The sequence below is a fragment of the Phocoena phocoena genome, chromosome 10 (genome assembly GCF_963924675.1).
Source record: "Phocoena phocoena chromosome 10, mPhoPho1.1, whole genome shotgun sequence".
Taxonomy (NCBI): Eukaryota; Metazoa; Chordata; class Mammalia; order Artiodactyla; family Phocoenidae; genus Phocoena; species Phocoena phocoena.
The window spans coordinates 91,851,318-91,877,781 of record NC_089228.1 but is presented as its reverse complement, the minus strand read 5'-3'; the positions used below and the strand labels follow the sequence as shown (position 1 = coordinate 91,877,781).

Here is a 26,464-nt window from a genome sequence, read left to right as displayed (position 1 = left end):
ATCCCCCCCATCAAAAAAACAAAAACAAATAAAAGCAGCATTAAAGACCTAGAAGTTGCAGTAGCACCTACTGCTTTAGCTTTGGCCTTCAACAATTCTGTGCTATAGAAACAGCATAATTTCTGGCACGCCTTCGTGGGCATTTTGGAATATTTAACGTTTCTTCATGATTTGCCTTTGTGTGTGATTTGAGTTCCACATGATGACTTGTGAGCGTTCATACATTTAAAGGAAAAAAAGAGAACTCTGTTCCCCTCATATCATTATCACAGTAGTTAAGAGGTAAAAATATTGCATGACTCACTCATGTTTACTTGCTAGTTGAAAAATAAAACCTTTGAGAATCTAAGATGTACATTTTTATCTTTTAGACAATTTCCATATATTTGGTAGTAGTATGCTCTAAAAAATGTACGATTTTTGTTTTCTTCTTTTTACCACCTTTATCAGCATGAATACACTGTCAGCCTGAATACATATTTCAACCCATGTTTTTAAAAAAACATAAGTTCCGTACTAAGAACCACATCCAGTTTCTTGGTCCTTGAAAAGACCTTTATTCTTTGCAGTTACCAACAACCAAAAGTAAACTCTAATGATTTATCTTAAATACTTTTCTGCCATGTCACTTGGAAAACTTTTACTTTTCTGAGATTTTTTTTTTTTTTTTTTTGCGGTACGCGGTCCTCGCACTGTTGTGGCCTCTCCCGTTGCAGAGCACAGGCTCCGGACACGCAGGCTCAGCGGCCATGGCTCACGGGCCCAGCCGCTCCGCAGCATGTGGGATCTTCCCAGACCGGGGCACGAACCCGTGCATCATCAGGCGGACTCTCAACCACTGCGCCACCAGGGAAGCCCTACTTTTCTGAGATTTTTATGCCAAAAGATTGATAGGAAAAAGCAGGGTGATTTTTGCTCTATAATACCTCACAATGTTGCTCTAGGAACAAGCTCAGTTGTTATTTTCCAATTTTGAACCTGTGAAATATCAGATGCCTTGTAAGTGATGTCTTTAATGTTTTATTATAGACTTTCTTCTTTTCCACTTGCCAGACTCGCTAGCCAGTCTCAAAAATGAAAATGAAAAAGCCATAGTTATATTACAACTTCTAAAACCTAAGGGATTGTTTGTTGGCTTGGCTTGCTGCTCCTGTTTTGCAGTGTTGATAGTACATGCTTTTTCAACGCGAGAGTAACTCTGATATTCCTTTCTGTCTTGTTAGTACATAGTGCTGGAAACCTGCAACTTCTTGGATTACATGTAATGAATTTTAGTATAATGCTTGCAGACCCAATACAAGCATATATATTGTGCCTAGTACAGCCTTTGGAATACATCATTTCCATTTTTTAAATATCTTCTATAACCGTATAGTATTCAAATTACTAATGCTTGTGTACCACAGTTTTGCTAGAAAAGTTTTTGTCCGTATGAAGAATGTTGTGGCTTTAGTAAATACCTTTTTTTCAGCTGTAAACTTATTCTGAAATAAAGTAAAATTCTAATTGTTTAAATACTGTGATGAATTCAGGGTGTTAAAATATTTTCCTCTTTGATTTGCTCCTTGCTCATATGTCAGCTTTAGAAAATGCAGCTGAGATTTTCTAGTTGAATTAGAGAATTTACCCAGCATGCCATCAGTTTCCCTGAAGAATAGCTTCTTCTAGATAAATATCAGATAAAGCCATTTTCAGTTGGAAGAACTGTCAGAAAAGTCTAGAATCAAGTTTTTTAAAATATTGCATTAGTTTAGTTTGAGGTGTACAGCATAGTGATTCAGTTATATTTTTTGCAGATTGTATTCCATTATAGGTTATTACAAGATATTGAATATAATTCCCTGTGCTATGCAATAAACCCTTGTTGCTTATCTGTTTTATGTAAGGTAGTTTTTATCTGTTAATCCCATACTTCTAATTTATCACTCCCCTGCACTCTCGCCTTTGGTAACCATAAGTTTTCTATGTCTGTGAATCTGTTTGTGGTTTGCATATATCACTAGATTCATTTGTATTATTTTTTATTTTAAGTTTTATTCATTTTTATTATTTGTATACATATAAGTGATGTATAGTATTTGTCTTTCTCTGACTTATTTCACTAAGCATAATATTCTGTAGGTCTATCCATGTTGCTGCAAATGGCAATATTGCATTTCTTTATGGCTGAGTAATGTTCCATTGTATATATATACCACATCTTCTTAAGCGAGTCATCTATTGATGGGCGCTTGGTTTGTTTCCATGTCTTGGCTATTGTAAATAGTGCTGCTATGAACATTGGGGTGCATGTATCTTTACAAATTAGAGTTTTTGTTTTTTCCGGTTGTATACTCAGGAGTGGGATTGCTGGGTCATATGATAGTTCTATTTTTAGTTTTGTAAGGAACCTCCATACTGTTCTCCATAGTGGCTGCATCAATTTACATTCCCACCGACAGTGTAGGAGGATTCCCTTTTCTCCACACCCTCTCCAGCATTTATTGTTTGTAGACTTTTTGATGATGGCCATTCTGACTGGTGTGAGGTGATACCACATTGTAGTTTTGATTTGCATTTCTCTAATAGTTAGCAATGTTGAGCGTTTTTTCACATCTCTGTTGGCCATATGTATGCCTTCTTTGGAGAAATGTCTATTTAGGTCTTCTGCCCATTTTTGGATTGGGTTGTTTGGGGTTTTTTTGATATTGAGTTGTATGAGCTGTTTGCATATTTTGGATATTAACTCCTTGTAGTTTGCATCATTTGCAAATATTTTCTCCCATTCCATAGGTCTTTTTGTTTGTTGACGGTTTCTTTGCTGTGCAAAAGCTTTTAAGTTTGATTAGGTTCCACATGTTTATTTTTGCTTTTATTTCTTTTGCCTTGGGAGATTGATCTAAGAAAATATTGTTACACTTTATTTCAAAGAATGTTTTCTTCTAGGAGTTTAATGGTGTCATGTCTTATATTTAGGTCTTTAAACCATTTTGAGTTTATTTTTGTGTATGGTGTGCGGGAATGTTCTAATTTCATTGATTTACATGTAGCTGTCCAGCTTTCCCAGCACCACTTGTTGTAGAGACTGTCTTTTTTCCATTGTATATTCTTGTCTCCTTTGTCATAGATTAATTGACGGTAGGTGTATGGGTTTTTATTTCTGGGCTCTCTGTTCTGTCCCATTGATCTATATGTCTGTCTTTATGCCAATACCATGCTGTTTTTTTATAAGATAAATTTATTATTTTTTTGACCAAAGTGCAATGATTTTTAAATCTTCTTAGACAGCTATGAAAAAAAGTATTCAAGAAAATAAAATACAAATGGAAAATTTAACCATTAGATTTCTTCTACCATGCTGTTTTTATTACTGTAGCTTTGTAGTATAATCTGAAGTCTGGAAGATACCTCCAGCTCTGTTCTTTTTTCCTGGGATTGCTTTGGCAATTCTGGGTCTTTGGGGCTTCCATATAAATTTTAAGATTATTTGTTCTAGTTTTGTGAAAAACGTTGTGGGTATTTTGCTAGGGATTGCACTAAATCTGTAGATTGCTTTGCATAGTATTGTCATTTTAACAATATTAATTCTTTTAATCCAAAAACACAAATTATCTTTCCATTTCTTTGAATCTTCTTCAGTTTCTTTTGTCAGTGTTTTATAGTTTTCAGCATATAGGTCTTTCACCTCCTTGGTTAAGTTTATTCCTAGGTACTTTTTTTTAACATGATTTTAAACAGGATTTTTTTTTTTACCTTCTCTTTCTGATATTTCATTATTAGTGTAAAGAAATGCAACAGATTTCTTATTAATCTTCTATACTACTACCTTGCTGAATTCACTTATTAGTTCTAGTAGTTTTTTTGTGGAGGCTTTAGGGTTCTCTACATAGAATATCATGTCATCTGCAAACAGTGACAGTTAGAATCCAGTTTTATAATTCAAGGCCTCTTCACTGAGAGAATCCCCTTCACTGATCTTTGTTAATGTAAACATCCCAGAAAATAAATGTAGTTTATAAATGTAATAGAGTATTATATATACTATATAATTAAATATATAATATAAATAACTTTTAGAATAAATTTATAAATTTCTGGAGGAAAACAATTTAAGTGGCAAGAAAAGACTATTTTTAAAAACTGCTATATACCTATTACATAGTAATAATTTTATACTGAGAAATAAGTTCACTCAAAATTCTTGGAATCTCTCAACCAGCTTTGGACTTGGCATCAACCTTTCAAAATACTTCATTGAAGATATTGAAAATCTGCATTTGAGGTTCACAGAATTATTTTACCAGCCTTGATGCCTTAAAACACCTACTGGCTTTTTGAGTAGGTTGGATTTATTGAAAAAGAAAAAGAGAAAAACAAAAACAAAACCTTTGGCAATGTATAGGAAAACAGTTACCAAAGACAACACTGCATTTCCAATATGTTTTTTTCTTGTACTTTGTTGAATTCCAGTGTTACCAATGCTATGACCTAATAAATATTGTCAAAGGAGTAAGAAATCCATACTTTGCAGAATTGCATGTTGTACACATTCACAAAAAGTCAAAACAAAAATATGTCAGAAAAATTAAATGCCAAGGGTCTCCTATCTCTCTTTGTAATAATACAAAGTATCATTTTAGATGATCAAAACGATGAAATAATCCAAAAGAGTCCTCGCTGCCTTGAAAATATTTTCCTTGATAATACTGTCTCCATTAGCTAATCTATTACTGATAGACTTGCTTTCACAGCAAGATGTCTTGAAATGAGTAGTCAGTACTAACCACTTCTCCTTATCTATGAAAATTATTTCTAGAACTGGTAGGAAATACACTTAGTTTTTTTTACTCTTTCATTCATTGAAAATATCTACCTCAACTTCCTAGAATCTAGACGTGTTTATCAAGGGAATCCCCTCGTTTTAAAGATAAACTGAGGTCCAGTGACATTAACTTGTATAAAGACAAGCAGCCAGTTAGAGATAGAGCAAGGAGTGGAGTGCGTGAGCACACACACACACACACACACACACACCTTTTTATCACTCTTGTAATGCGGCTTCGAGTCTCACCAAGTTTCAGAAACTCTCAAAGGTCATTAAATCCAGTGGCTTTATCTCATTCCTCATCCATTGAGATTCTTGATGCTTCTTGTTTCTCATTAAACTTCCTTAGATTTTGTGATACACAATAGACTTCTCTGACTCTTGTCTCTTCTACCTTCCCCCCTGTCTCAAGTGCTCATTCCCTTAACTTCATCTATCACCTCTATGTAGATGACTCTCCAGCTCAAATCCATCTCCCAAGAATCTTTTTTTTTTTTTTTAATTTTGGGCTGCATTGGGTCTTTGTTGCTGCACACGAGCTTTCTCTAGTTTCGGTGAGCAGGGTCTACTCTTTGTTGCAGTGGCTTCTATTCTTGCGGAGCATGGGCTGTAGGTGTGTGGGCTTCAGTAGTTGTGGCACGCGGCTCAGTAGTTGTGGTGCATGGGCTTAGTCGCTCCGCGGCATGTGAAATCTTTCAGGACCAGGGCTCAAACCTGTGTCCCCTGCATTGGCAGGTGGATTCTTAACCACTGCGCCACCAGGGAAGTCCCTTCCCAGATTCTTAACTCCAAGTGTCCACAGAGTATTTCAACCTGCCTGTCCCAACTTCATTCAACATGGCTAAAATTAATGCACATTGCCCACACATACCATATTTTCCTCATCTGCATTTCTAGTTTCAGTCGTAGCCTCCTCATACCTTTCATCATAGATGTAAAATCAGCTCTTTCCTGTGATAGGAGACAGTGAAATAGAACCAGGATCTGGAGGGATCCATGGTTCAGTCTTGAACATGTTTAGCTCAGAGCATCTTTGTGACACTTAATTGGAAATGGAGAATCGGTGGTTGGATATGGGTCTGGAGTCTTTTCATTATGTCTGATACCAAATCCTTAAGAATCATTTCAAAAGTATAATATTTTTTTAAATAACTTTCATTAAACATGTTCATTTCAAAAGAATTATTTTAAACCATTGGCACTTTCTGCACCACTTGAGATACAGATATAATTTTAAAGACTTTAATTGCCTCAGCTGAGAAAAGCTGATTTTATAGTCTTTCACAGATATCTTTTGCAAGTTTAACTGTTTTAATGTTTCTGTGTATGATGAAGCTTATATCTATGCTACAAGCGAAAAATAAACCAACTCAGATTAGCCCTTGATAATTCATCCACATTTCTCCAAATGTTTTTTGTTCTTGTACTGTCTAGTAACGTGGCAAAGAATATGTAACTAATGAAGGATAATGTTTGCCTGTTGGTAGAGAATTTTTTTCAGGTTTCCCTCCAGTACTAGGTACTTATATTTAAAGATAATTCTTGCCTAAAACTACAAATTTGAATATTTGAGTTCTAAGTCAACTTTTATTTTAATATCTTGCTTTTTAGGATCATCATAGTTAAGAACTGATACTTCATGCTGAAATGAAGATCCAGATGAAAGAAATACATCACTGACCACACTTACTAAACCATGATACTAATTATTAAATTTCATTCACCAATATCACAAGGGTTTTTTCATTAAAATTCAATTAGTAATTTTCCATGGTGTCAGTAATTCATCTTAGAAACTAATCAGAAGGTACACGTTTAAAAATTTTTTGTTATTTTTAATAATAACTCTATGGCCTCATTTCAACTCATAAGCCAAGAAACTTATAATAGGAAGCCTTCCCATGAACATAACAGTTCTGTAGATTTGTTTGGTGAGATGAGATCTGTTCGGGAAGACTGTACTTTCCTGCTCATGATCCCTATAGGGCATAATCACGCCCACATATAATGAATGGTACACATTCCTAGCAGGGATGAGCTAATGACACATGTTCCCCAGCAGCCTTCCCTGCGTGCAGCTGATATTATGACACCCCGTGCTTCAGGTATTCCTCTTCAGCTTAAAAGCTATAGAGAAAATATCAGAGTTAGGCAGGTGCAGACAGTTAGTTCCAGGGGGGAGCAATTGCCTTCTGCAATCAAACATGATAAAATCTTTGATCCTTTATGGATATTTAAAGACATCATCCTGTAGCATTACTAAAAGATGTATAGGGGTCCAGAGAAATATTGTACAAGAACCATGTATCGTATGTGTCTTCAGGAAAATGATATAAGTTTATGGCAATAGGATATTTAAAGGAGTTGTAAGTTGTATATATTCTCCATATCCTGGGATAGAGAAAAATTGGATTAAAAAAACCGGGAGTTTCCTCCACCATTGTGAATCTCACTTCTTTACCTCTGACTGTAATGGCAAATCAAAGCAGATTTTTATATTTATCTAACTAACTTAGGCAAAAAGAAATTAATTGTATATGCCTATTGAAAAAGAAATAGTATTTGAAAACCTAAGGTATCCAAATTACCTGATTAAGTGGTCAATATTTTACTATATGCTCATTCACAGGTCATGTGTAATTGTCTGAATAAAAAGAATATTTTAATATAAGCCCATTCAGTGGATGTGGAATTCAGGGAGTGATGTCCCATCATTAACAACTAAAATCTGGTTCTCTAGAGAGTTATCAAAATGTTCTCTCCTTTGTTAACATCTAAAATAATTCCACCAACAATATCGTCTACATTCTGCAGGCTGTTTCTACCAACTGGCTAGACAACTATTTTCTCAAATTAATTCCATACTCTTTAGTTTACAGAAATAAGTCTCTCTTCATCTACCAGACAGACATATTTCCAATAGAATTTATCTTCGGGGAAAAAAGCTCACACTTCATTAACTCCTCTAAAAAGTAAAATAAGTCTTGCATTAATCAGAAAGAACTTTGGCGGGGAATCAGAAGATACGGTTTTCATTCTGGATCGGCCACAAACCAGAGATGTGCCCATTTGACAAATGCCTGTGACACCTTTAAAGACATGTAATTCTTTTAAAATGAGATCAGTGTGTTAAAATGTTTTTCAAATATACAACAAAACTGCCTGTGGCAGAGTCACTAGTTGACCACCAAGATCTATTCTTCTTTCCTTACTAGGCTGCATTTCCCAGTCTCCACTGCAGTCTGTTGGCCATGTGACTGGATGCTCCTTGAGGGAATGTAAGTATTAAGTAATGTAAATCCCACTTCAGGACTTAGTCTTTTAAGAGAGCATATTTTCTCATGTTCCCTTTCCCTTCCACCAGCCAGATCCTGGATGTGGCCACCAGCCTCAATCATGCAGATGACAATATGCTCTTGTTATGCAAGAATAATAAGTTAGAAGGAGCCTGGGTACCTGAGTTACAATATGGAAGACAGCCACTCACTGACCTGACCTGCTTTAGGTAGTTACATGGGAAATAAAATTACCTTGTGATTAAACTGTTACATATTTGGATTTAGTTATCAGAGAAGGCTAGTCTACCAAAACTAATATGCTATCCAGAAACCCCTGATTTACTGATTCAGTCATTAGAAATACCTCTAAAGAGTTTGAAAGATGTGCAGAGTACATTAAAATGAGCACGTATCAGAAAAACAGATTGTAAGAAAATTTTTATTAAAGTGTATGTAATTTAAAGAACTATATTTGTATATAAAGATGTAAATATATATTTGATGAGAGACAGTTTAGTATAGTTTAGTGGTTGAGAGCTTGGATCCTAGTTTTATCACTTACTGGCTGTATGATTTGGGAGGAAAAAAATCACTTCTTTACACTTTGGTTTGTTCATCTTTAACATAGCTATAATAATAATAGTACTTAGCTGTTGGGTTGTTTTAGGGAGTAAATAAATATACTCACAGCACACAGTACAGGTCATAGAAGCTTTAGTTACTATTATTATCATCATCATTATAGCATAGAGAAAAATATAGAAAGATACACACTAAAACGGCAACAAAGGCTATATTCAGAGTATGGGGTTGGAGGAAAGAATCTTTCCACTTTTGATTCTTCTTATTGTTTGAATTTGTCGGAGTAAACATGAGCATTTGGTTATTAAATTTCTCATAATTCTTAGTGATTACTAAACATTCAATAATTTAAAAAATATATTCAAAAGAAGAGAATTACCTTTTCATCAATTTATTTTATCTGATTCAGATTATAGGTTTTCGTTTCAAAAGAGTATACATGAAGAAAATGTTTTATAATCAACTTGAAAAACATAGTCTGAATGGCAAAATCAAATGATATTTTTAAATGTTTATTTTACAGAAAGAGTGGTAAAATCTAACAGCACAAGTGTTTAGAACCTAGTGATTTCAATTCAGCAAGTTAAACATTTTTTAAGTACTTCTATGTAATTGGTACTAAGGATACAAGGGGCAAGAGTCATGGTCCCTGCTTTGAGCAAAATTATAGTTTGAAGAATTCTTTAAAGAAACTTACATTTTATTTTCAATTTCTTAAAAATTATTTTAAAGATAAATGCATACTTTCTAAAACACTAGAAAAGAGAAAACACAAAAAATAATTATATAGGGAGCCAATAAATACCGTCTCAGAGCAGCAAAAAATAATAATAATTATTATATACAAAGTGCAGAAAATAAAAGGACGAATGAAAAAGTAAAAATAGAGCAAGAGAAAAAATAGACCAAAGATAGTATAAAAATAGGTATAAATGTGACAAATTATATCATGAGAATAGAAAAACTTGATTCAACAGTTATATACACTTTTTAAAAGCCAGATCTAAAACAAAGCATCTCAAAATATTACAGCTAAAAGGATGGGCAAAGGGATATTAAATAAATGCAAACAACAAGAAAGCAGGAGTCACAATACTAATAATATATATAATACAATAAAATTCAAAGTAAATATATTAGAACAATAAAGTTTGTTTTATAATGAAGAGTGTAATTCACACTGAAAATATAACTCTCAGAAAAACTCCTTATGTGTATGTGTTAGTTTTTATTGCTGCATAACACATTACTACAAACGTAATGGCCATTACTATCTCTAGTTTATGCAGTCTGAAGTCTGAGCATGATGTATTTGAGTGCTCTGGTCAGGGTCTCACAGACCGAAATCAAATCAAGATGCCAGTCAGTCTTCAATTCCTTGAGGTTGTAAGACTGAGGTTCCCTTACTGGATATTGTCTTCTTTAGTTAATTTTGGCAATCTATCTTTTCTAGGAAATAATCCGTTTCTTCTGGGTTTTCAAATTTGTTGGAATGAAATTGAACATCGTATTCTGTTTATTTTTTTAATTGTTTCAGTATTATAAATTATATGTTCTTTCTCATTCTTAATGTCCTATAGCTATAATTTCTTCTTTTTTCTTAATTAACATTGCCAGAATTTTATGTATTGTTTTTTCTTCAAAGAGCTAGTTATTGGATTTGTTGACAAGTTATACTATCATTCTACTTTCTAATCTTTTAATTTTTGATGACTAGCTCATTTCTTTTTATTGTTTTACTCTTATAAATAATCCTACAGAAAATATGCTTGACTTGCATCTTTTTACCCTAGTGCTCTTATGTCTATAAGGTAGATTCCTAAAAGGGGGATTAAAGAGTCACAAGTCTGATATTTTTTAATGTTGATGGATGCTGCCAAATTGTCCTTTTAAAAAGTTGTGCAGACTTCCATTTCCACAAACTGTGAGTGAACCTGTTTCTCCATACCTCATCAACACTGGGTACCATCAGTAATGTTTCCAGTCCAATAGGCAAAAACATGATACGGCCTTTCAATGCACAGAACTGATGGGGTGGGAGTGGGGCAGGCTAGTGTATAAAAAGCAGGTACGTTATCATGGTTAGCTAGTGAGAATAAACTGAGCCAGGGTATTAAATTTAGAAAAGAGTATACAGGTCAACAAAACTCTATGATAAGAGAAAATGGAGAAGAAACCAGCAGAATTGTGGAATTTTTCATTCTTTTGACCGCAAGAGTGAGGGGGGCCAAGAACAGAGTGGGCACTGGATGGAGCTGATTTGAAGTTTCAGTTAATGTCCTACATGTTACAACTCCAGACTGGCCTGGCAGGGGACCCCGCTTTATCATAATGATAAGAAAAAATCATGTAAATAAAGTAAATAATAATGGGGTCTTGGAGGGAGTTTAGGAAGAAGCGTGGTAGGATGTGCCAAGGTCAAGGAGGAAGTTCCAAGGGTAGAATCTGAGTTAGGAAGATGCGGACTAAATTGACCTGCGTGCTCAAAAGGTTCAGTGGCTTTTCCCCCTGGATTGGTTGCTTCCGGTGTTGTTAAATAAAGGAGAAGCCGACAGAGGCAAATCAATTCTTTTCACGTTCATCATGATGTACCGACACTCGATAGCTTAAAATATTTGTTCTTTGTCTTTCTTAACAGTTTTCCATTGTTGCCTGGACCAAAGCCAAACTCAGCCTCCTTCCTTGACCTTTATGCAAATCCTAACACTTTCCAACATCTCATCAAGGCTATCTCTATCTGGCCTCTTTCCTCCCTTATGTCATAGTCATTTTCTTCATACACCCTACTTATTTTCAGCTTTTTATCTCATGCTATACATACCTAAAAGCTTTCACCTTACCTCCAATGCTCATATTTCACCAGTAAAATCTAATCCTAACCTAAAATAGTCTTTCCTTTTACTGGAATTTCCTGGGCCCTATGTGTATATGTAACTCAAAGCTAGTCAACGTACATAACGTGAAGCTAGTCAACAGTCCGTGGTTTCTGTTAGGATAAAATGGAAAAGACTGGATGGATGACTTTTAAGATTCTCAGATTCTGAAGGCGGGTTTGGGGAGTGCTGTGGTTCTTAGCTTTGGAAATTCCTCCACCTACTGGTTGTCTGAAGTCAGTTTACGCTGAGATTCATGTTGCTTTATGAGTCCGCCCATTTTCAAGAATAGCACGTGCCTCTAGTGAATGCTGACACATTTATAAATCACTTTGAATTCCTAAAATAAAAAAGTCTGTTTTGAAGAAAATGTATTCTTATAATATACAATATTTTTAAACCTGATAAATTTCTTAATGCTCTTTGACAACCACTGGCGGGCAGAAAAACATAGAGCAACTCACTCCAAGTTTGGCTAGAGTCGGAAAAGATGCCTTATTTTATGTGTATTTCTAAAAGTTAGAAATCAAATTATCTTAAAATTTAATCTTTTATTTGGTGCATTGGACATCTTTTCAGATGACACCTATGGCAGTGGTTATACTTTTTTTTTTCAAATTGTTTTCTATCAATGTATCAGATCAGACAAACCTTTATTCTAAAGTACACTTTAAAAAGCAATTTGACATCAGGTGTGGGTTTGTCAATATTACTAATAAGAACAGTTGAAATATGTTGATAAGTTAAATATCACTAAAAATTAGAGAAATCAACACTAAAACCACAGTTTCATAGCTGCCTGATTTTTAGGAACTCTCTTTTCAGTTATCTTAGCAAAACGCAGCTTCAAACATGGCTTAAAATTATTAGCTATTTCCCTAACACCTTCTCTTCCAAAATAAACTCCCAGAAGTTTAGTATACAATTACTATGTCTACTTCCTCACCTTCCATTCCCTCTTCAATCAACCTTTCACCCTTCACCTCAAGAAACTACTCAGGTAAAGCCATCAGTGACCTCTTAATGGCTGAATCCAATTAAGGTTCTTTAGTTAGAAGGATCATAAACCAGCACTTGCTAACTTCCACATCAGAGGAACTTACTGGAAGGATATCACAGTCTCTGAAATTAAAGAAAAATGTGTAGATAGCAAGAGCTAATCAACCATCTTATCAAGGATCTCTCCTGGATCACTTGGTTCAAGTGTCCAAGTCCCAGGTCAGCATGTCCAATTAGATGAGCTTAGGTCACACACCAATCCCATGGCTTAGAATGACAGAGCAGAATGCCCTGAAAGTTCTACCACAGCTGCACATGTTGAGAGAAGGTTATTCAGTAAGAGGAAATTGGGGTGCTCTTATCAAAAGAGGGAAAATGAGGTAGGATGGTCAAAAAAGAAAAATGCCCACCACAGTTTTCACCCTCCTTAATTTATTTATGGTTTTGACACCAGGTAGAGTCCTTTCTTATGGAAAATCTTTCCTGGCACTCAATCCTAGTTTCCTTTCCACCTCACTAGCTATTCTTGTCAGTCTTTTTGTCTTCTTCTTCAATATTTCCCTGGTATTTGTCCTTGGTTTTCTTTTCATTTCATAGAGTTTTCCATCTAGTCGTCACTCCAAGGACCACCTGTAAATGGTTATGACTCTTCTATCTGTATCTTTACAGACACAATATATTCAACAGCCAGTACCCCTTGGCTATCTCACAGGCACCTTACTGCTCCTCCCTTCTGCCATCTTGCACTTCCTTCTGCCATCTCTCATTTCCACAAAGGGCATCACAGCGCATTCACTCAGGCATCCAAGTCAGAAACTATGTGATGCTTCTCTCTCTATCTCCCCAGATCCATTCAGTCACCAAATTTCGCAAATTGGGCTTTCTTAATTTCACTCCAATGCCCCCTTCCTTTACAGCCCCATCACTAGTGACTTGGTTCAAGGTTCTCTTCATCTTATCTAGACTGTGGCCTCCCAACTGGAGTCCCAGTCTCCAATTTGGCACCTCTCCACCCCATCTTCCACACAACTACCAGAGAGATATTTATAAAAGACAAATATGACCAGGTTTATCTCCCTGATTAAAAGTCTTCAACAGCTCACACAGAACCAAGATGGCGGAGTAGAAGGATATGCTCTCACTCCCTCTTGTGAGAATGCCAGAGTCACAGCTAGCTGCTGGACAATCATCGACAGGAGAACACTGGAGCTCACCAGAAAGGGTGCCCCACATCCAAAGACAAAGGAGAAGCCACAATGAGACGGTAGGAGGGATGCAATCACAGTAAAATCAAATCCTATAACCAATGGATAAAGAAGTTGTGGTACATATATACAATGGAATATTACTCAGCCATAAAAAGGAACGAAATTGGGTCATTTGTTGAGACGTGGATGGATCTAGAGACTATCATACAGAGTGAAGTAAGTCAGAAAGAGGAAAACAAATATCGTATATTAATGCATGTATGTGGAACCTAGAAAAATGGTACAGATGAACCGGTTTGCAGGGCAGAAGTTGAGACACAGATGTAGAGAGCAAACGTATGGACACCAAGGGGGGGAAGACGTGATGGGGTGGGGATGGTGGTGTGATGAATTGGGCGATTGGGATTGACTTGTTTACACTGATGTGTATAAAATTGATGACTAATAAGAACCTGCTGTATAAAAAAGTAAATAAAAAAAATTTTAAAAAGGATAATAAGGGAATATTATGAAAAGTAAAGCATTAGGCTAATAAATTCCACAACTTAGAAAAAAATGGACAAATTCCTTGAAAAACACAACTTACCAAAACTAATAAAATGAATTACAAAACGTGAATATCTACTAAAGATATTAATTCATTATCAAAAACCTTCCCCAAAGACAACTCCAAGCCCAGATCATTTTGCTGATGAATTCTATCAAATACTCTGCAAAATTCTATCAGACACAATACCAAAGAAGATAAAGGAATAGCTAACAAGCCCACAAAAATATGTGTGATATAATTAGCCTTCAGGGAAATGCAGATCAAAATCCTATGAAGTGATATTACTTCATACACATTGGAATGGTTAAATGTAAAAAGGCATTGTGACATCAAATGCTGGCAAGTATCTGGAGCCACCAGAACTCTCATACATTGCTTGTGCACCACGACCCCTTTGGAAAACTTTCTGGCACTTTCTTACAAAGTTAAAAATAAACCTATTCTATGACCCATAAATTCCACTTCTGGGTATTTGCCCAAGATAAATGAAAACATATGATCATGAAAATACTTGCACAAGAATGTCTACAGGAGCTTTTTTTTTTTTTGCGGTACGTGGGCCTCTCACTGTTGTGGCCTCTTCCGTTGCGGAGCACAGGCTCCAGACACACAGGGTCAGCGGCCATGGCTCACGGGCCCAGCCGCTCCGCAGCATGTGGGATTTTCCAGGACTGGGGCATGAACCCGTGTCCCCTGCGTCGACAGGCGGACTCTCAACCACTGCGCCACCAGGGAAGCCCTACAGTAGCTTTTTAAAAATTGGGTACAAACTTCCAGTTATAAGATAAATACATTCTGAGGATCTAATGTACAGCATGGTAACTATAGTTAATAATATGGAATTGTACACTTGGAATTTGCTGAGAGTAGACTGTATGTGTTCTCAGCACACACACGAAAAAGAGTTAACTATGTGAGCTGATGGCTGTTAATTGACTTGAATTTGGTAATCATTTCACAATGCATATGTACATCAAATCATCAAGTTATACACTTAAAGTATAAAAATTTTATTTGTCAATTACTCCTCCATAAAGGTGAAAAAAATAAATAAAAATTAATAGTTCCAAATTGGAAACAAATGAATGTCCTTCAACAAGAAATTAGAAAAAATACAGTTTATTTGTACATTGGAATGGTGCTTAGCAACAGAAAGGGAACAAATTACTAATAAATCACAACACTGATGAATCTCACAGACATCATTTTGATGGAAGAAAACAAGATACAAAATGTTATTCCATTTGCGTGAAGTTCAAGAACAAGCAGAAGTAAACCTATGTTGATTTGCCTCTCTGGGCATGGAGGATTGACTGAGAAGGGACATGAGCTACAGTTTGCTGGAAAACTGGCTCTCGGGGGCAGGGGGGCATGGGGCAATCTCTGGTGTGTAGTATTTGCTGATTTCCCATCATGGCCTTCTTTAAGATAACAACAGGATATGGGGATGAGATGTCTGGAATTGCCTGTGTGGGAGCTATCTCCTGCACACCACTGGACCCAGGAGACTTTTCTGGGTTGAAATGCTTTGTACTTTGACTGGGGTGGTAGTTACTTTGGTGTACACAGTTGCCCAAACTCACTGCACTGTATAATAAAGATCTGCATATTTCACTGTAAAAAAAAAAAAAAGTCTTCAACAGCTTCTGTTGTCTACAGGATAAAGTCCAAACTCCCTCCTAAGGGATTAAAGCCCTTCATAATCCAGCCCGTCCCTACTTTTCCAGAGTTACCTTTACTCCAGACCATAGTATCAGCTTAGCTCTCTGCACGATTTTATCCTTGTTCCTCCCTCTCCCTGGAGTAACCTTCCCTACTATGTCCTTATAATAAATAACTATATGACTCAACTCAGCTCAAAATCACCTCCTATAGAAAGCCCTCTGGATCCACACTTCTTGCAGGTAGAACAGACAGTTGTGTAAGACTAGAGTTCTAGAGATTTGCTGTACAACATCGGGCTTATAGTTCACAATATCGTATCGTACACTTACAATGTTCAGAGGGTAGATCTCACGTTAAGTGTTCTTAACACACACACGCACACGCACACACACACACAGAAGCTGTCACTACACAACCAAACACTAGCTGTTCTCCTCTCCCTCTGCTCCCAAACCTCAGATGTCAGAGTAAGAAGGGTTAGGTAAAGATATAAAGCCTATTTTCTGTGATCTTGTTACATATTAACTACAAATATCAAATGTGTTTAAAGTAAAATTTTCTAGTTTGGATCTGAAATTCGAAATATTTGATAACAATTACAGAAGAAGAAATAAAATGGCCCCCTTGATACTTTATGTGTGTAGCTCTGTGCCGCCTTCTAATGCAGTTATATTGTTGAGGTTCCACATGTGTGATCTGTACAGAGACCTGCTCACCTTGGATGGGGATTCATCTTTTCCAGCATGGATCACCTCGGGAAGAGGATTTGCTGGACTCGGGTAAGGTATCAAAGACTCTGTCTTTCTCTTGACTGATTATCTGGATTTAGAGGCAGATATAACATTTCCTATAACTGTGTAGGAAATGAATTGGAGCAAGTCAAGACTAGAGAACCCTGGAGGCCGGGAGGCCATTGTAGGCAGTGCTGTAGCGTCTGCACTAAAATTGATGATGGGAATTCCCTGGTGGTCCAGTGGTTAGGACTCGGTGCTTTCACTGCCTGGGCCAGGTTCGATCCCTGGTGGGGGAACTAAGACCCCACCACACTCTATGAGGCTCGGCCAAAAAAATAAAATTGATGATAACCTGCTGTAGAGTAATACAGAGATGAATTCATTGGAGAATTTCAAAATAAATGTTTTTTGATTAAGTGATAAAGTCTCACAGTTCAAGCACTCTCTCACCCTTTTGCTTATAACCTAGTTTCCATCCCCCTCAGTAGATAACCATATTATTTCCTATTTGTCCTTCCAGAGGTTTTGTCAACATACATAGTCATTGCATTATATAGATAGATAGATAATTTTGTTCCTTTCTTATTTTACACAAATGACAGCACACCACGCATTCTATTTTGCACCTTGTTTTTGCAGCTTAATCTGGAGATATGGGTATAATCTATCTGGGGGACATCAGTGCGTGAAGAGTTTCCTCATTTTTATTATAGCTACATAGCATTGTATAGAATAGCTGCAGCACTGTAGATTTTACCAGTCCCCATTGATGGACATTTAGTTTCCAATCAATAATGCTACAACCTTGTATATGTCATTTTGTCTGCAGGCAGATAACTGTAGGGCACATTGCTATAAGTGAAAACCCTGAGCTAGAGGGTATATGCATTTCTAATTATGACCAATATTGTTAAATTGTCCTATATCGAGATTTTACCAATTCACACCGCCAACAAACTTCAGTGTGCAACTGGAGGTCTTATTAAAACACAGCTTGGTGGGGCCCGGGCCCAGAGTCTCTGATTCAGAAGGTCTGATGTGGGACCCAAGAATTTGCATTTCTAACAAGTTCCCAGGTGGTGTGGCTATTGTTTGCTGGTCCAGGAACCAGACTTTGAAAACCACTGTAACAAAATGACTGGGCTGCCACTGCACCATGGAACTATCCTCTCAAAGTCAGCAATGTCTTCGTCAATGTCGTGGTCTTTTCTCCATCTTCCTTTTCCTCGACTTTTCTGCTATATTTTAAACGTTCTCCTTTTTTTGAATCTTCTCTTCCTACTTGACTCTGTTAATGTTCTTTCCTGCTGCTGTTGTCTTGTTCTCAGTGACTTCCCTGCCACTTAACTGGTCCAGGCTCCATGTATCGACCCACAACTTTTCACCCCTAGAAAGCTCACTCCTTCTCAAGACTAGGAACACAGAGAGAAAGTGAAGGCTGAAGCAATCTTTTGATCCTAACAGGAGCGCTTGCATTGCTGAGAGAATCCAGATCCTGGTGACATTACTTGAATCCTCTCTATTTAGCCATACCTGAAGCCAGCCCCTCCCTTCACTTTTTCTTTCTTCCCCATCAGAGTAATAGATATACATAGTTTAAAAAAATCAAACTGTAGACGAAAACTGGAAATATTCTGCCCCACCTTTCCCCACTGCAGACCCCATTCTGCTCCCTGGAAGCAGGCTTGTTGCTGTGGAGAGAGTTCACTGCGTAACCCTTGCAGGTGTATTAACAGCACAGACATTATTTTCTTGCAATTGGCAGTGATTTTTTGTCTGTGTGTTTTGTTTGTTTTTCCTTTTTGGCCGCACTGCGTGCCATGCAGAACTTCCCCAACCAGGGATCGAACCCACAGCCCCCGTGGAGTCTTAACCACTGGACCACAAGGGAAGTCCGATAGCGTTTTTGGTTTTGCTTTTACAAAATCAAGATATTAAAATAACTTTCTTACAGGTTTATGTGTCTTGGAGAAGGGGGCCCTTCATTTAGTTTCCACGAAGGTGACCCTATGTACCTTCCATTCTTTTAGCTATTTCATCTGACGTTTGCGTCTGTATTTAAAAAAATTTTTTGCAGTATAGTTGATTTGCAGTGTTGTGTTAATTACTACTGTACAGCAAAGTGATTCAGTTATACATACATATACATTCCTTTTTAAATATTCTTTTCCATTATGGTTTATCGTAGGATATTGAATATAGTTCTCTGTGCTATACAGTTGGACCTTGTCATTTATCCATTCTACATATAAAAGCTTACATCTGCTCACCTCAACCTCCCACTCCATCCCTCCTCCAATCCCCTCCCACTTGGCAACCACCAGTCTGTTCTCTATGTCCATGATTCTGTTTCTGTTTTGTAGAAAGGTTCATTTGTGGCATATTTTAGATTCCACTTATAAGTGATAACATATGGTATTTGTCCTCTTTCTGACTTCATTTAGTATGATAATCTCTAGGTCCAACCATGTTGCAGCAAATGGCATTATTTTGTTCTTTTTTATGGCTGAGTAATATTCCATCGTATATATATATATACCACATCTTCTTTATCCATTCATCTGTTGATGGGCATTAAGGTTGTTTCCATGTCTTAGCTATTGTGAGTAGTGTTGCCATGAACATAAGGGTGCGTGTATCTTTTTGAATTATAGTTTTGTCTGGGTATATGCCCAGGAGTGGGATTGCTGGATCATATGGTAATTCTATTTTTAGTTTTCTGAGGAACCTCCATACTGTTTTCCATAGTGGCTGTACCAACTTACATTCCCATCAACAATGTAGGAGGGTCCCCTTTTCTACACCCTCTACAGCATTTGTTATTTATAGATTTTTAATGATGGCCATTCTGATTGGTGTGATGTGGTACCTCATTGCTTCCGTATTTCTAAAGAATATGTTTACTTTGATTTTTTTTTTACTTTGATTTTTTCACTTTTTTTTTTTTTTTTTAATTGCGGTACGCTGGCCTCTCACTGTTGTGGCCTCTCCCGTTGCAGAGCACAGGCTCCGGATGCGCAGGCTCAGCGGCCATGGCTCACAGGCCCAGCAGCTCCGTAGCATGTGGGATCTTCCCAGACCTGGGCACGAATCCGCGTCCCCTGCATCGGAAGGCGGACTCTCAACCACTGTGCCACCAGGGAAGCCCCTGATTTTTTTATATATCAGTTTTAGATGTCAACTATTGACTTGTATTAATAAGGAGATCAGCATTTAGCCGACTTATCTCTTCCCCCACTTCCTCTATTCTCTCTCTTCCTCTGTTCTCTCATAGTAAATACATCACAAATTTTGGTTAAAATAATAGTATTGATATTATTATGACTCTGTAAATATTATTCAATTATAAGCCAAGTCGTAATTATGATTAATGTTTCCTTTCCAGGGCCTTTTTTTTTTTTTTTGCTATTCTGTTATTTAGCTGTTTATTTTCCATCACCCTTATTTCCATTTTCTATTTAAGAAATAGTCTTAAGCTGGTCTGTAGAACACCTTAAGACCCCTCAGTGGTTGCTCCTTCCCATTCAGTGGTCTGAGTGGTGGGAGCTGCAGACCAGTCTTTGGTGGCCAGCTGAGCGCTCCAGTCCTCAGCAGGAAACTGCTGGACAGACTCGGGGGCACCTGTGCTCCTTCAGACCAGTCTGTGACCTCAGGTTGAGTAGCAGTCAACTCAGAGTCTGGAGCGGTCCATTCCCCCTGAAATTCTCCCTGGGTCCCGGCCTTTTCAGCAGCAGCCTGCTCTTCCTTTTCACTCTCCTCAGGATCTCTGTAGAAGTAATGATCGGGCCTGACTTCCCAGGGGTGGTCACAGGAGATGGTGCCGTACATGTGCAGAACTTCCTGAAGCAGCATCCACTACATCAGACGAGCTGAGTGAGTTCTCCCGCTGGTGCGCGGTGCGGCCGTGTCCACACAGCACAGAGGAGTGTCTGTTATACAGAGCAGTGGTAGGCAGGTTAACATAAGACGCCTCTGTGAGAGGCTGGTGGTCAACCCTGGGATCAGTAACCACTAGAAGTCAGAAAGCCACTCGCATCTGGCCAGTGAAGGTCCCGGGAGTGAAGCAGCCAGGAAGCGGAGTGGCTCCGGTGGCAGCAGCAAACTTCAGCACAGCTCACTGGCCGGTACTCCTGGAGTATTTCACGTGACACTGACATCAGCCAGGTTTTCAATGGCAACAACAGCAAAAGCTGCCAGGAGAAGCTTCTCCCAGGTTCTCTTCAGATTTATGACGTAGATGGGAAACCACAGGTAATCATAAGTTAAATACATTTCATCTGCCTTCACTAATCAAGGTTATTTTAATTGCATGTCCTCCAAGCAGCAGGTAGCCTAACTTGGGACTTGGAGTCAGCTGTGTCTAGTTCCATCTGAGCTGATTAAACCTGGTTAGGACCACCCACCCTCCAACAGGGCATGCACGAGTGCCCCCTCGGTGACCTTTGACATCAGAGGGCTGAAGACTCCACCCTCAGATTGTGCTGAGTGCCTCCTCATTGGAACGTGGGGAGGCCTGTAGCTTATTACGCCTGCGCAGAACGACGATTACCGCACCTTTTTCTAATCACCTTTCCCGACTCTCCCCACGCCTCAGACCGCCCTGCTCCCCTTCAGGGAGGCGGTTTTGAGATTTGTCCGCCCATATCCTCGTATTCTCACTTGGTTGCCCTGTGAATAAACCCTCTCTTGGCTGCAAACTGCAGTGTCTCAGCGTTTCGGCTTGCTGCACGTCCCGCAAAATGAACCCGATTCGGTAACAGATGCTGTATTCCATTCGGAAGTCAAGGTTGATGCCACCAAGGTAGGTTCCTGCTGCAAGGAATTTGAGGACACCCTCCTCCATTTTCAGGCTATCGGGGGCTCTGGACATTGTGATAGTTTCCTTTTGAGTTAAGATGGGAACTCAGAACAATGCCATATGGACCCCTTTTAGGGTAACACAGAAAGGCTAGCTTTTCCCGGTATTAATGATTGCCTTTCTTTTAAAAATTTGTTTGGTTTTCTGTATACCTATCCAACTATTTTTTTAATTGTCAAATACTCATCAATATTATTCTCTGCAATTCATATTTATAGATTTCACTTTTGTTTGGGGGACTAATAGGTTTGTTTGGGGTGACTTCTTTCTACACTTATATACTAATAGGTTTCAGGTGAGAGTGATAAGCTGGTAAACCAAACTTTTTGCTCTTGGGCCTCCAAATGGCAACATATAGAAGGCTTTCTCTGGGACCATTCAGTTTCTCGAAAGAATAATACTCCAATATCTAGTTTAGGAGGCATGGCTTTGGCTGATGGAATTTCAAAAAGAGGAATGGGAAAAAAATGGGGGATAAGGAGTCACTATTCATCATACAGATTTTTACTCATCAGCTTCCTGTAAGCACTTTCCACTTCCCAAAGTACCTTATACCTTCAAGTTCTGAGCCTTTCCTCAAATCAATGACCTACTGTCTTGCAAAACTGCAGCCACCTTGTCATTTATAACTATTCCTTTGTTTCACTTCAGTGGGTGTTTTGGAAAGAAAATGAGTGAATGTGGTCAATTCACTATGCTTTTCCAGACTCTCTTTCTCAAATTCATTTAACTCAGGAATTATATTCTTTCATGATCTAATTTACTCAAAGTCATTTCTTTTTGCATCTCATTCCTTGCTTTTGAGTTCCATTTCCCTCTTACTAAAGTATATACCCTTTAGAGTTTAGGTGTTTGAGTGAAAAATTCTCCATTTTTGTCACTTTCATTAACAGCTTGGTTAAAATGTTTCATTAACATCTTGGTTAATAAACAGATGGTTGATTACAAGGTGAACACACTTGTATTCGCTTCCCAAATCAAGAGTTTTGTCAGTCACAGCAGAAGCCTGTGTTCTCCATTACAATCACAAACCCCCTGCCTCCCCCAAAAGTAATCAGTATCTTGACTTTGACAATCACCACTTTTTTTTTTTTTTTTTGCGGTACGCGGGCCTCTCACCGTTGTGGCCTCTCCCGTTGCGGAGCACAGGCTCCGGACGCGCAGGCTCAGCGGCCATGGCTCACGGGCCCAGCCGCTCCGCGGCACGTGGGATCCTCCCAGACCGGGGCACGAACCCGCATCCCCTGCATCGGCAGGCGGACTCTCAACCACTGCGCCACCAGGGAAGCCCGACAATCACCACTTTTAAAAATGTCTTTAAGTGTACCTCTAGACACTGTAATATAGTCTTACTCTTTAATTTGATGTCTTTTAAAAAATACTTAATTGAAGTATAGTTGATTTATAATGTGTTAATTTCTACTGTACAGCAAAATGATTCAGTTATTAGTTAGACATATATATATATTCTTTTTCGTATTCTTTTCCATTATGTTTTATCACAGGATATTGAATACAGTTCCCTATGCTATACAGACACTGTTGTTTATCCATCCTACATACATAATAGTTCTCATCTGCTCGTCCCAAACTCCCGTTCCTTCCCTCCCCTACACACCCTTCCCCTTGGCAACCACAAGGGGGAGTAGTATTCCATTGTGTATATGTACCACATCTTCGTCCACTCATCTGTCAATGGACATTTAGGTTGTTTCCATGTCTTGGCTATAGTGAACAGTGCTGCTATGAACATTGGGGTGCATGTTTCTTTTTGAATTATAGCTTTGTCCAGATATACGCCCAGGAGTGGAATTGCTGGATCATATGGTAACTCTATTTTTAGCCTTTTGAGGAACTTCCATACTGTTTTCCATAGTGGCTGCTGCACCCATTTACATTCCCACCAACAGTATAGGAGGGTTTCCTTTTCCCTGCACCCTGTCCAGAATTTCATATATGTAGACTTTTTAATAATGGCCATTCTGACCCTGTGAGATGGTACCTCCTTGTAGTTTTGATTTGCATTTCTCTAATAATTAGTGACGTTAAGCATCTTTTCATGTGCCTGTTGTCCATCTGTATGTCTTCTTTGGAAAAATGTCTATTTAGGTTTTCTGCCCATTTTTTGATTGGGTTGTTTGTTTTTTGATAGTCAGATGAGCGCTTTAAATATTTTGGAAATTAAGCCCTTGTCAGTCGCATCATTTGCAAATATTTTCTCCCAGCCTGTAGGTTGTCTTTTCATTTAATTTATGGTTTCCTTTGCTGTGCAAAAGCTTGTAAGTTTGATTAGGTCCCATTTTTAAAATTTTTGTTTCTATTTCTATTGTCTTGGGAGACTGACCTAAGAAAATAATGGTACGATCTATGTCAGAGAATGTTTTGCCTATGTTCTCTTCTAGGAGTTTTATGGTGTCGTGTCTTATATTTAAGTCTTTAAGCCATTTAGAGTTTATTTTTGTGTATGGTGGGAGGAGGGTGTGTTCTAATGTCATTGATTTACATGTGGCTGTCCAACTTTTCCAACACCACTTGCTGAAGAGACTATCTCTTCTCCTTTGTGTATTCTTGCCTCCTTTGTCAAAGTAATGGACTATATGTGTGTGTGTGTGTTTGTTTTGGGGCTCTCTATTCTGTTCCATTTATCCATGTATCTGTTTTTGTACCAATACCATGCTGTTTTGGTTACTGTTAGCTTTGTAATATTGTCTAAAGTCTGGGAGGGTTATGCCTCCTGCTTTTTTCTTTTTCCTCAGGATTGCTTTGGCGAATCTGGGTCTTTTATGGTTCCATATAAGTTTTAGGATTATTATTTTTATTTATTTATTTTTTTGTGATACTCGGGCCTCTCACTGTTGTGGCCTCTCCCATTGCGGAGCACAGGCTCCGGACGCGCAGGCTCAGTGGCCATGGCTCATGGGCCTAGCCGCTCTGCGGCATGTGGGATCTTCCCAGACTGGGACACGAACCCGTGTCCCCTGCATCAGCAGGCGGACTCTCAACCACTGTGCCACCAGGGAAGCCCAGGATTATTTTTGCTAGATCTGTGAAAAATGTCATGGGTAATTTGGTAAGAATCACACTAAATCTGTAGATTGCTTTGGGTAGTATGGCCATTTCAACAATATTAATTCTTCCAATACAAGAGCATAGGATATCTTTCCATTTCTTTGAGTCATCTTCAATTTCCTTTATTAATATTTTATAGTTCTCAGCATAATATGTCTTTCACCTCCTTGGTCAGGTTTACTCCTAAGTATTTTATTTTTTGACGCGATTTTAAAAGGGATTGGTTTTTTACATTCCCTTTCTGATATTTCATTGTTAATGTAAAGAACTGCAACTGATTTCTATATGTTAACCTTGTATCCTCCTACCTTGATGAATTCGTTTATCAGTTCTAGTAGTGTCTGTGTGGCGTCTTAAGGTTTTCTATATATCGTATCCTGTCATCTGCATATAATGACAAATTTACCTCTTCCCTTCCAACGTGGATGCCTTTTATTTCTTTTCCTGATTGCTGTGGCTAGGACTTCCAATACTATGTTGAATAGAAGTGGTGAGAGTGGGCATCCTTGTCTTGTTACAGATTTTAGTGTCCTGAAAATATCAATTAGTCTAACTGTTCTAATGTATCATTTAGGATAATTTGATGTCTTTTAAGTCTCCTTTAATCTATTGGTTCTCTCCCTTCTTTTTCTTACAATTTATCTGTTGAACTCCTCTGTCTGATTGCAGGGTTCCCCACAGTCTGGATTTTGCAGATTGCAGACTCATGGTGTTTTCAATGTGTCTTTGTCCTCTATTTCCTGTAAATTGGCAGTTGATCAGATTCAACTTGATCAGATTCAGGTTTAATCCCTCTGGTAAGACTACATTATTATTATGAATTTATGTATTTAGACTTATTTAATGGGTTTCAGTCCATTCTAATTATTACCCTTATTGAAACTCAAATTGTCCCATCTTTGGCCAATGGGGAGCCTCTTCAAGTTGGCTCCTGGGTCCTTTGGACATGACCCTAGAAGTCTTTAATAGTTCCTCTGCTCTTCAGTATGTCAAGATATTTTATGCTCATTCTATACATTTCCTACCCCAGATCAAGAATCACCCATTTCTCCAAGTAGCCTTTGTTTCTTTAAGTGGGACTTGGTATTTCAAAACCACACTCCAGATGATAAGAATGAGCACTGCTACTGAAAAGATGCAGGAAACTAGATAGTTCATACTAATGATAATTACTCATTTTACCCCATATTAAACATACATTCTCAAAATACTAATATTGCCACCATCAATATACTGAAAAGTTAAATTTTTGTTGATGCTCCTCCCAAACTCCTTTCCAGTTTTACAGTAATTTTGTACCAATATTTCAGAATACAAATCCATCTCAGATTATACTTTTTGTGGCTCTCAGCTCCAAATCTTTGTTTGCTGTGCAATAATGGAGCTGAACTCTATAAATACTTCTCCCATATCAGCTGGTTTAATGTTAGGCTTTGTTAGCAGAAGGTACTGTTGCAAGGAGGGGGCGGGGCCGGAGTAGGGGCAGGGAGGCACTGGAGGAGGAAGAGGCTTCTCTTTCTGATTCTCCTGTACTTTATCTCCCTGGGCTCCTGCAGAGTGTGTGGTTCCTTTCAGCAGCGCCCAGTAGCCAACAACAAGCGGCAGCTTCCCAGGGCAGCTTCCCCCAGTACACCGTTTTTAGATGGCTTCATGAAGTGGTGTGCTGCTGGTATAGCACCTTCCTGTAAGTGGCTTCTCTGGGCATTCTGCGGTGAATTCTGATAAAGTCACCTTGCTGTGGCTAGTTCTCCAAGAACTCCAGAGAGGATTTCTAACGGGGCGCACTGAGGCCACAGCAGGGAGCCACAGTCATGCCCTCTCCAACAACGAGGTGGATGGGGCAT

At 38.2% G+C, this 26,464-nt stretch overlaps 1 pseudogene; it reads right to left on the bottom strand.

Annotated features, from left to right (window-relative positions):
* Positions 1-20,186: 20,186 nt before the first annotated feature.
* On the bottom strand, positions 20,187-21,563 carry LOC136129116 (small ribosomal subunit protein uS2-like; annotated as a pseudogene).
* Positions 21,564-26,464: the final 4,901 nt, after the last annotated feature.